Raw genomic sequence first — 12,723 nt, forward strand, 5'->3', positions numbered from 1 at the left:
ATTCTCAAATGTTGGGACTTCCCTGGTGGTCCAATGCAGGGAGCCTGGGTTCGATCCCTGGTCGGGGAACTAGATCCCACATGCATGCCTCAACTAAGAAGCCCGCAGGCTGCAACTAAAGCTCTTGCACACCACAACTAAGACCTGGTGCAGCCAAAATAAATAAATATTTTTTTAAAAAAGAATTCTCCAATGTTTTCCCTTTTCACTGTTCCCACAGTCATGGCCTTAGTTCAGGCCTCACCACTTATGAACTGAAATACTGCAATAACCCACCACCACGTTTCCCAATCTCCAATCTGACCCTCATCCAATCCATTCTCCACAATGTGATCAAAGATATTTTTCTTTTAAAAAATTGATTATGTGACTACATATTTGAAATTCTCCAGAGTGGCATCTGGATCTTTTAGTTTATCATGACAATGTCTACCTATTACTTCGGTCTCCTCTATGCCCATTTCTCTATAATTTCTTGCTGATTCTCTTTCCAGTCCCTTATTACTCTTCCTTCTGTCTAGCAACTTTTCCTTTGGTTTCTCATCTAATCATTTCTTTCTCCCCTAAAAACTCGGCTCAAGATTCGCCTTTTCCAGAAATATCCATTTGTGATGACACAGTGTCTAGTACGTACGTTTGTGACAGCACCTATCAAGCCATTCTGTATAGGAATGTTCACAGAAATTTTGTTCACAATAACCAGAAAACCTAAATGTCCAGCAGTAATAAAGTTGGTAAATAAGTTATAGTTTATTCATGCACTGGAATGCTAAACATCAATAAATAAACAACAAATTACTGATACATGAAACAATATGGATAAAACCTTACAGACATAATGTTGACTAAAGAAAGACAGACACAAAAGAGCATCCCACCAGCCATAATGGAAAACTTAATGAATCATTGGCATTGGGTAGAGTACACAGAAGGATAATGCCTCTAAAGTAGGGAATAGTTAGTTACAAATTAAGCCTTACTTCAATCCTGCCTAACAAATCTTAAAATTAAGACTAGAAAGGATCAAACTATCTCACAGTAACTTAACTGTGTCCAAGGACAAAACTCAAGAATATTCATAGGAATACAAAAATACCCAGAATCCAATAAAGTAAAATTCACAATGTCCAGACTCCAATCAAAACTTGTCAGAGGGCTTCCCTGGTGGCACAGTAGTTGAGAGTCCGCCTGCCGATGCAGGGGACACGGGTTCCTGCCCCGGTCCGGGAATATCCCACATGCTGCAGAGTGGCTGGGCCCGTGAGCCATGGCCACTAAGCCTGCGCGTCCGGAGCCTGTGCTCCGCAACGGTAGAGGCCACAACAGTGAGAGGCCCGCGTACTGCAGAAATAAAACAAAAACAAAAAAAGAAAACAAAACCTTGTCAGACACGCAAAATAGCAGGGGGAGAAAATGGTCCATAATGATGAAAAAACCCAGTCAATAAAAACCAACCCAGAATTCACAAAGATGAAAGAATTAGTAGACAAATACATTAAAACTGTATGCCACATGTTCAATTTTCAGTAAAGACACAGAAGACATGAAAAAGATCTACTAAAACTTTTAGAGAAAAAAACTAGAATGGATGAAATGAAAAATATATTGGATGGTATTAACAGCAGATTTGGTGTGGTAGAAGAAAAAATAATGAGCTTGAGCATATAGCAATAGAAACTACCCAAAACTAAACATAAAAAGATAGTTTTTAGGGCTTCCCTGGTGGCGCAGTGGTTGAGAGTCCGCCTGCCGATGCAGGGGAGATGGGTTCATGCCCCGGTCCAGGAGGATCCCACATGCTGCGGAGCGGCTGGGCCTGTGAGCCATGGCCTCTGAGCCTGCGCATCCAGAGGCTGTGCTCTGCAACGGGAGAGGCCACAGCAGTGAGAGGCCCGCATACCGCAAAAATAAAAAACAAAACAAAACAAAACAAAAAACAAAAAAAAAGATAGTTTTTAAAATGAGCAGAAAAAATAAATAAAATGAACAGAGCATAAATCATCCACAGAATAACTTCAAGAGCCTAATATATGTGTAATTGGAGTCCTCAAAAGAGAGGAAAGAGAGAGGGAGACAGGAAAATATTTGAAGAAATAAAAGTCTAAAAATTTTCAAACTTGATGAAAATTATAAACCCATATATTCAAGAAGCCTAACCAACCCCAATATAAGAAACATGAGAAAAACTACACCAAGGCACATCATAATCAAACTGCTCAAAAGCAGTGAAAAAGAGAAAATATAAAAAGTAGCCAGAGTAGAAAAAGGACACATTATGTAGAAAGGAATATAGACAAGGAATATAGCAGGTTTTTTTCCCAGACACAATGCAATAGAAAAGACAGTGATGCAACATTGTTAAAGTAGTAAAAGAAAAAACTGCCAACCTAGAATTCTATACCTAACAAAAATATTTTTCAAAACCAAAGGCTAAATACAGACTTTTTCACATGTACAAAACCCGAAAACATTCTTCATGAGTAGACTGCACTACAAGGAATGTTAAAGGAGGTCCTTAAGGCAGAAGAAAAATAATACCAAATGGAAATACAGATCTACACAAAGAAATGCAGAGCAATGGAAATCATAACTCCTTGGATAAATATGTAAGAATTTAAAATATAAATCGCTTTAAAATATAATTTTTAAACAAAAATAATAACAATGTATTATGGGATTTGTAATATATGTAAAAGTATGGCAACAACATTAATATACACAGGCTCTTATACTACACATGAGGTGGTATAATATCCCTTAAAAGTAATTGAAAGAATTTAAAATGTATGCTATAAACCCTAAAATTTTTTTAAATTTTTTAAAATTAATTAATTTATTTTTGGCTGCATTGGGTCTTTGTTGCTGTGCGTGGGCTTTATCTAGTTGTGGGGAGTGGGGGCTACTCTTCATTGCAGTGCGTGGACCTCTCATTGAAGTGGCTTCTCTTGTTGCAGAGCATGGGCCCTAGGCACATGGGCTTCAGTAGTTGTGGCTCACAGGCTCTAGAGCGCAGGCTCAGTAGTTGTGGCGCACAGGCTTAGTTGCTCCACAGCATGTGATCTCCTGGACCAGGACTCGAACCCGTGTCCCTTGCATTGTCAGGCAGATTCGTAACCACTGCACCACTAGGGAAGTCCCTAAACCCTAAGTATTAAAATCACACACACACACACAAAAAGTTATAGCCTAAGATAATACTAAATATAAATGGTCTAAACACATGCAATCAAAACACAGAACTTGTCAGATTGGGTAAAAAAAGCAAGATAATTACATGCTGTCTATAAGAAATATACTTTAAAGACAAAACATCAATAGGTTAAAAGTAAAAGAATAGAAAAATATATCATGTTAATATTAATTAAAAGAAAGATTAATATTACCATTAATTATTAGCAAAGTAGATTTTAGAGCAAAGAATGTTACCAGAGATTTTAAAAGGTCAATTTTTTTAATGATAAAGGGGTAAATTAAGCAAGAGAATATAACAATCTAAAGACATTTATTCATCTAATAAGAGAGCTTTAAAATACACGAAGCAAAAATTAATAGAATTACAAGGAGAAATAGAAAATCCACAATTCTACTAAATGACTTCAATAATGCTTTTTCAATAATTAATAGCAGAAAATCAGTAATGATATGGTAGATTTTACAAACACTATCAACTAAGTTGACCTAATTGACATATATAGAAAACTATCCAACAACAGAAGAATACACATTCTTTTCAAGGGCATATGGAATATTTTACCAAGGTAGACCATATTCTGTGCCATAAAGCAAGTTTCAATAAATACAACAATATTCAAGTCATATATAGTATGTTCTTAGATCACAGAGAAATCAGAAATCAATAATGAAAGATCTCTGGAAAATCTCCAAATATTTGGACACCAAATAAAACACATACAAGTAACATATGGGTTAAAGCAGCAATCCCAAGAAAAATACAAATTATTTTGTGCTGAATAAAAGTGAAAACAAGCATATAAAAATCTGTAATATTTACTAATGCAGCACTTGGGAGAAATTTATAGCACTAGAGTTATTAGAAAAGAAGATCTCAAATCAATGATTTCAGCTTTTACCTCAAGAAACTAGAAAAAATGGGCAAGTTAAACCCAAAATAAACAAGAGAAAGGATAAGAGCAGAAATCAAAGAAATAAAAACCAGAGAAACCATAGACAAAATCAGTGAAACTACAGGCTAGTGCTTTGAAAAATTAACAAAATTGATAAATCTCTAACCTGATCAGGGAAAAAAGACACAAATCATCAAATCAGGAATAAGAAGATGACATCAGTATAGATTTCACAGATACCAAACGGATAATAAGGGAACATTATGAATAACTTTAAGCCAACAAATTTGACAATTTAAATGAAATGGACAAACCCATGAAAGATATAAACTACCAAGGCTCACTCAAGAAGGAGTAGACAACCTAAATATACAATTACCTATTAAAGAAACTGAATTTTTGGTTAAATCCTTCCCAAAAATCTTCCCTTTCAGATCCAAATGGTTTTACTGGTGAATTCTGTGAAGCATTTAAGGAAGAAATAATACTAATTCTATACAAACTCTTCCCAAAAAATTGAAGAAGAGGAAAACTTTTCAACTTATTCTGAGTCCCACCAGACAAAGACATTATGGAAAATGAAAACTACAAATCAATATCCCTCATGAAATCAATATCCCTCAGAAATGCAAAATTCTACACAAAATGTAGCAAATTGACTCCAAAAATATATACAATGGATAAAACATCATGACCAAGTTGGGTTTATCCCAGGAATGCAAGGTTGTTTTACATCTGAAAATCAATTGATATACTTCACCATATTAACACAACCTTAAAAGAAAACCATACAATCATTTCAACAGACACAGATAATGCCTTTGAAAAAAATCCAACATCCAGTCCTAATAAAAACTCTCAGCAAACTAGGAATAAAAGGAAACTTCATGGACCTATAAAGGGCATCTACAAAAAAATCTACAGTTAGCGTCACATTTAAAGGTAAAAACAGAACGCTTTCCCCTAAGATTGGGAAGAAGACAAGGATGACTGCTCTCACCATCTCTATTAAACATTTTATTGGGGATTTTAGCCAATGCAACAAGGCAAGAAAAAGACAGTAATGCCACCCAAATTGGAAAGGAAGAATTAAAACTCATTATTTGCATGACATAATTGTCTGTGTAGAAAACCCTAAAGAAAAAAGATGCTAAAACTAACAAGTGAGTTTGTGATTAGCAAATTTTCAGGATACAAGATTAATATATAAAAATCAATTGTATATCTATATACCAGTAATGAACAATTGGAAAAATAATAAAATAATAACATTTATAACATCAAAAATATGAAACGTCTAGGGATAAATCTGACAAAAGATATGAGAGATTTGTCGCTGGAAACTTCAAAACATTGCTGAGACTAATTAAAGAAAATATGAATAAATGAAGATTTATATTTTTTTCATGTTTCAGAAGCCTTAATATTATGAAGATGAAAATTCTCCCAAATTTGAGCTATACAGAGTCAATGAAACACTAGTAGGCTTTTTTTTTTTTGGTAGAACTTGAAAGTTTAATTATAAAATTCATATGAAGTGTAAAAGACCTACAATAGCCAAAACAATTTTGAAAAAGAACAAATTTGGAGAGCTAATACTACGTGACTTCAACACTTATTATAGCACTACAGTAATAAATATAGTGTGGTATTGGTGTAAAGATGACAAAGAAATCATTGGAACATAACAGAGTCCAGAAATAGAATCATACATACATATATGGACAACTGATTTTTTACAAAGGGCAAAGGGTAATTCACTGGAGAAAAGACACTGCTTTCAACAAATGAGGAAAGGACATGAGATAAAAAAAAGAATATTATCCTGAATGGAGAGAATTTCAAAGGGCACATGAACAGAAAATGGATTAGTGGTTGCCAGGGTCGGGGCCAGGGGTGGGGGCAAGAGTAGGGTAAATGGGTGAAGGCGGTCAAAGGATACAAACTTCCAGTTACAAGAGAAGTAAGTTCTGACATGTAATATACAGTGTGGTGACTACAGTTAACAATACTGTATTGTATATTTGAAAGTTACTAAAAGAGTAGATTTTTAAAGTTCTCACCACAAAACAAATTATAACTATGTGAGGTGATATATTAACTAACTTTATTGTGGTAATCACTTTGCCATATATACATATATAAAATCACTACACTGTACATCTTAAACTTACACAATTATATCAATCATATATGTCAATTATATGTCAATAAAGCTGGGGATAAATAAATTTAAAAAGTTGTTCAACATCATTAATGATTAAAGAAACAAATTATTTTCCCACAGTCTTATCGTTGATCCTATGAAAGGTTGACAATAGTCCCTCAAATCCAGGCCAGTTCTCCAGTGTGCTCTTAGCAGTGGGGTGTCCCGTCTGTAGACACAGAAGGGTAACTGAAACATGATAAAACTTATTCTGTTTACAAGTGTCTCTACAACCTTGAGAGAAACATATTAGTGTACTGGGTTTCCATGCTCAACTCTGGGCAACAGGGGAACTAAACAAGATATTCCCTCAGTCCTTGCCAACTCTAATATATCTTCTCAGATTGACTTAAAGGTATATTTTCTCTTAACTCAAGGGAAGATGACTCACCTTTCTGGAGTGGCCACGCAGTGACAAATGCTATGCCATGGACCTTACATTAACTATTTCATTTAATCTCTATCACTACACTGCAAGGTTATTATAGATGAGAAAATTGAAGCTCAGAGAACCTAAGTAACAATATACTTCAGTATTCTTGGTTTTTTCCACTGTATTATAAAGAATCAATGAATTTTTCCCTGCTTATTTGCAAATCAAAGTATGAAAAAGGCTCTGAAGGACATCCAATTGATTAAAATTATAATAATTAGTAGAAGTTTCACATGAAATACTGAAAACAATTTTAACATTGTGTATTCCTGTGATAGGCCCTGATATTTACAATTTTATGTGTTGCAGTTTTAAAGTAAGAAGAACTCTGGTCTTGGAGACAGAAAAACTTGATCTCAAATCCCAGCTCTGCTGCTTACCAGTGGTATAATATTGATTGAGAACCTGATTTTCTATGCTGAACCCTGACTTCACAGTCTTCCAATCGTATGCTATCCATAATTCTATGATTACATTAACCATCATTTGACTTCTTTTGAAGTTAGTTGTTTGTGTGACCCTCTTCTCAACCAATATATTGCGAGCTGCTGGAGGACAATCACTTTGCGTCACTGACAGCACCCAGAAAGTTAATTGTATGAAAAAATACACCATACATATTTATTAGATTAATATCTTATTATAAATAAAATCAAGAAAGATTGGCAATACTAAGAGCTGGCAAAAAAATAGGGAGGCAATCTGGTCAGGAGAACAATTTGTCAATAATTATTAAAAGGTGTACTATAAAGAATAAGACCCAAATATTCCCCCTACACCCTTCCACACCATACTCCAGGCTTCCTCCACCCATATCTCAATCCCCTGACTATCTTTCAATTCTTTGAATTGAGAGGAAACTAATTAAGAACAGGGACCATGTTTTATTTGTCTTTAAATTCTCAGAGATAGCATAGTATAATGCTCAATAGATGATTGTTGAAGTGAACTGAACGGTAATTTTGAGAAGGAAGAGATCGTTGCATGCAGAATATTCATCTCTAGAGGTAAGGTTACAGTTTTAATTTATTTTCAGTTGCTAGTCCTCCATAAGTAGGGAAATTCTATACCAAAGCCTGAAAAAAAGCGCATCATAAAACATCGTTCAGTCCATCCGAGTACTGTTTCAATTTTAGCACAGAATATGTTGAACTTCAGTGTTCCTGATTCACACTTTTTAATGCAAATACAACAAACTTTCAATTATTCAAGGGTGAACTATCAAATTTGTAGGTTAGCTAGGCTTTTTGCTTCTACTCCCTCTAGCTATGTAGACCTTTGAGTGCTTCTCCTTCCTTCCTTGTGCATGAATGGCAGTGGAATTAACTCATTACGAATAAAGGAAACATCTGTGATGTTTAAATGGCGGTAAGGCATGCACAGAAATCCAATACCACCTGTATGTAGTTCTATTACTGGTCATAAATTGTATTGAAATAAAACTGTCACAGTATTCAAAATTCAAAGGATATTTCTTGAAGCAGTTCATCAGAGAACAATGTTTCCTCACATCTTCCAAAGAAATAACTAAATTAAGCATTTTATTTATAATAATAAAAAATGTTATACTGATTCAAACCACTGGCAGCATCTACAGACATAACAGAAAGCGGATGTTGACATCATTGAAAGATTTGGTGAGTCAGGCTTATCCCAGCTTGCCTATGTTTGTGATTTAGTGGTAGGAAATCTACTAAGGGCCCCTATCACTTAGTGGTCAATTAATTTATTGTTTCGGTTCTATTCAAATCCTTTGCTTTGATCCAGCTGTAATCATCTCATAAAAGTAAGAAAAAGCAATCCTATTTATAAATTATGAGCATTTTCAGTCCTAGTAAATATAATTTATTCTTTATATTATTACTTATATTTTTATGACTGTTAATACTTCACATAGGTGTGAATATAAGCTTCTATGCACACAAACACATACAACTCCTATTTGAATATCAAACCTTTGGAAAGGAAAAAAAAAAGGCATATAGGGGAACCAATGTGTAACGGTTTAATGTGTTTATGTCATCTAGTGAGTATACATACTTACATATATATGAAAAAGAAAACAATACAAAAACTGAGGAAAAGTAAACAAGTTAAAGTCACTGAATGGTGGGCTTCAGAACTACCATGTATGGCTGCATGGATCATCAACTGCATAATTTTGGGGATAGCAGTTACTCTGACTACAAGGTGGATGGCGCCTCCTAGAGTTGTGCAATACGGCAGTCTTGGTGGACTTCCTTTTCTTTGGGATTTAAACATCTTGTTTTATAAAAAGAACTAGACTGTAACTACAGCTCCAGATCACACTTCTTAATCTCCTAGCATGGTTGGAAATAACTTGTTCCCTCACAAGGGGAAAGGGGAAGGAGAAAGAAAAGTAGAAAGAATAGAAAAAAGTATCTATATAGAGGTAATAGTGATAAAATAACAATAGCTAAAATTTTTGAACATTTATTATGTGCTAGGTATGGTTCATAGCATTTTGAGCACATTAACTCTTTTAATCCTCACAACTACTGTAGGAGTAGGTACTATTACTTTCCACATAAAGTACCTTCCACTTTTCACAGATAAAGGAATTGAGGCCCAGAGATGTTAAATAACTAGCCCAACAGCACACAGCAGTAAGTGGGGAAGATGTGAGCTAGAAGAGTGAGAGCTGATTGGCTCCTTTGCTTTGCAAAATTGTGACCATCAGTTGAAGGTCAACTAGAGGCTCCTCTCATTTAAATCTGTATTTGCTCTTGCTAAAATAAATATTTTTATGGGGAAAACCAGCCCTTTAAGAAGACCTTCTGGGGACCTCCCTGGTGGCACAGTGGATAGGACTCCGTGCTCCCAATGCAGGGGGTTGGGGTTCGATCCCTGGTCAGGGAACTAGATCCCACATGCATGTTGCAACTAAGAGTTCTCATGCTACAACTAAGAAGCCCTGGAGCCGCAACTAAGGAGCCTACATGCTGCAGCTAAGGACCTGGTGAACTGCAACTAGGGAGCCCCCTTGCCTCAACCAAGACCTGGCACAACCAAAATTAATTAATTAATTAAAAAATAGAAAGAAGACCTTCTGTCTTCAATCATAAAATCAGATTGAAAAATAAAGAAAAAAATAAGATCCAAATATAATTCTGAAAAACTAACAAATGTTCTCCAAAATAAGCCCCCAAATTGAAATTAAAATGTCTAGGGTACATTTATAGTTAGCAGAAATACTAAAGGAATAAATAATAATTTTTAATTGGTTAGCATTTTGTGAAAATGTCTGGCTTTTAGAATGAATAAATAGAAATGTTAGGAGGAGATGGGGAAACATCAGAGAAGCACCGACTTTTTTTAAAAAAAGGAGCAGTCACATATAGAGAAGCAGTCACAAGAGCCTCTAAACTAAAGGAAATGAGAGTTGGAGGTGGGGCACAGTTAGTAATACACAGCAAAAGAGGCCTAAAATTTTTTTTTTTTGGAATTTTTGTATTTTATTTTATTTATTTTCTTATAAGGCAGGTTCTCACTAGTTATCCATTTTATACATATTAGTGCATATATGTCAATCCCAATCTACCAATTCATCACACCACCACCACCCCCAGCCACTTTCCCCCTGGCTGTCCATACGTTTGTTGTCTACATCTGTGTCTCAATTTCTGCCCTGCAAACTGGTGCTTCTGTACCATTTTTCTAGGTTCCACATATATGTGTTAATATACGATATCTGTTTTTCTCTTTCTGACTTACTTCACTCTGTATGACAGTCTCTAGATCCATCCACATCTCTACAGAGGACCCAATTTTGTTCCTTTTTATGGCTGAGTAATATTCCATTGTATATATGTACCACACCTTCTTCATCCATTCACCTGTCGATGGGAATTTAGGTTGCTTCCATGACCTGGTTATTGTAAATAGTGTGGCAATGAACATTGGGGTGCATGTATCTTTTTGAATTATGCTTTTCTCAGGGTATATGCCCAGTAGTGAGATTGCTGGGTCATATGGTGGTTCTCTTTTTAGTTTTCTAAGGAACCTCCATGCTGTTCTCCATAGTGGCTGTATCAATTTACATTCCCACCAACAGTGGAAGAGGGTTCCCTTTTCTCCACACCCTCTCCAACATTTGTTGTTTGTAGATTTTCTGATGATGCCCATTCTAATTGGTGTGAGATGAAATTTCATTGTAGTATTGGTTTGCAGTTCTCTAATAATTAGTGATGTTGAGCACTTTTCATGTGCTTCTTGACCATCTGTATGTCTTCTTTGGAGAAATGTCTACTTAGGTGTTCTGCCCATTTTTGGATTGGGTTGTTTCTTTAATATTGAGTAGCATAAGCTGTTTATATATTTTGGAGATTAATCCTTTGTCCGTTGATTTATTTGCAAATATTTTCTCCCATTCTGAGGGTTGTCTCCTCGTCTTGTTTGTAGTTTCCTTTCTTTTGCAAAAGCTTTTAAGTTTCATTAGGTCCATTTGTTTATTTTTGTTTTTATTTCCATTACTCTAGGAGGTGGATCTAAAAAGATCTTGCTGTGACTTATGTCATAGAGTGATCTTCCTATGTTTTCCTCTAAGAATTTTATAGTGTCCAGTCTTACATTAAGGTCTCTAATCCATTTCAAGTTTATTTTTGTGTATGGCATTAGGGAGTGTTCTAATTTCATTCTTTTACATGTAGCTGTCCAGTTTTCCCAGCACCACTTATTGAACAGGCTGTCTTTTCTCCATTGTGTATCCTTGCCTCCTTTGTCATAGATTAGTTGACCATAGGTGCGTGGGTTTATCTTTAGGCTTTCTATCCTGTTCCATTGATCTATATTTCTGTTTTTGTGCCAGTATCATATTGTCTTGATTACTGTACCTTTGTAGTATAGTCTGAATTCAAGAAGTCTGATTCCTCCAGCTCCATTATTTTCCCTCAGGACTGTTTTGGCTATTGGGAGTTTTTAGTGTCTCCATAAAAATTTTAAGATTTTTTGTTTTAGTTCTGTAAAAATTGCCATTGGTAATTTGATAGGGATTGCATTGAATCTGTAGATTGCTTTGGGTAGTATTGTCATTTTTACAATATTGATTCTTCCAATCCAAGAACATGGTATATCTCTCCATCTGTTTGTATCATCTTTAATTTCTCTCATCGTTGACTGATAGTTTTCTGCATACAGGTCTTTTGTCTCCCTAGGTAGGTTTATTCCTAGGTATTTTATTCTTTTTGTTGCAATGGTAAATGGGAGTGTTTCCTTAATTTCTCTTGCAGATTTTTCATCATTAGTGTATAGGAATGCAAGAGATTTCTGTGCATTAATTTTATATCCTGCAACTTTATGAAATTCATTGATTAGCTCTCGTAGTTTTCTGGTGGCATCTTTAGGATTCTCTATGTATAGTATCATGTCATCTGCAAATAGTGACAGATTTACTTCTTCTTTTCCAATTTGGATTACTTTTATTTCTATTTCTTCTCTGATTGCTGTGGCTAGGACCTCCAAAACTATGTTGAATAGTGGTGAGAGTGGACATCCTTGTCTTGTTCCTGATCTTAGAGGAAATGCTTTCAGTTTTTTTACCATTGAGAATGATGTTTGCTGTGGGCTTGTCGTATATGGTCTTTATTATGTTGAGGTAGCTTCCCCCTATGCCCACTTTCTGGAGAGTTTTTATCATAAATGGGTGTGGAATTTTGTCAAAAGCTTTTTCTGCATCTGTTGAGATGATCATATGGTTTTTATTCTTCAGTTTGTTAAAATGGTGTATCACATTGATTGATTTGCATATACTGAAGAATCCCTGCGTCCCTGGGATAAATCCCACTTGATCATGGTGTACGATCCTTTTAATGTGTTGCTGGATTCTGTTTGCGAGTATTTTGTTGAGGATTTTTGCATCTATATTCATCAGTGTTATTGGTCTGTAATTTTCTTTTTTTGTAGTATCTTTGTCTGGTGATGGTGCCCTCATAGAATGAGTTTGGGAGTGTTCCTTTTCTGCAATTTTTTGGAAGAGTTTG

This window comes from Pseudorca crassidens, chromosome 1, assembly GCF_039906515.1.
Source record: "Pseudorca crassidens isolate mPseCra1 chromosome 1, mPseCra1.hap1, whole genome shotgun sequence".
NCBI lineage: Eukaryota > Metazoa > Chordata > Mammalia > Artiodactyla > Delphinidae > Pseudorca > Pseudorca crassidens.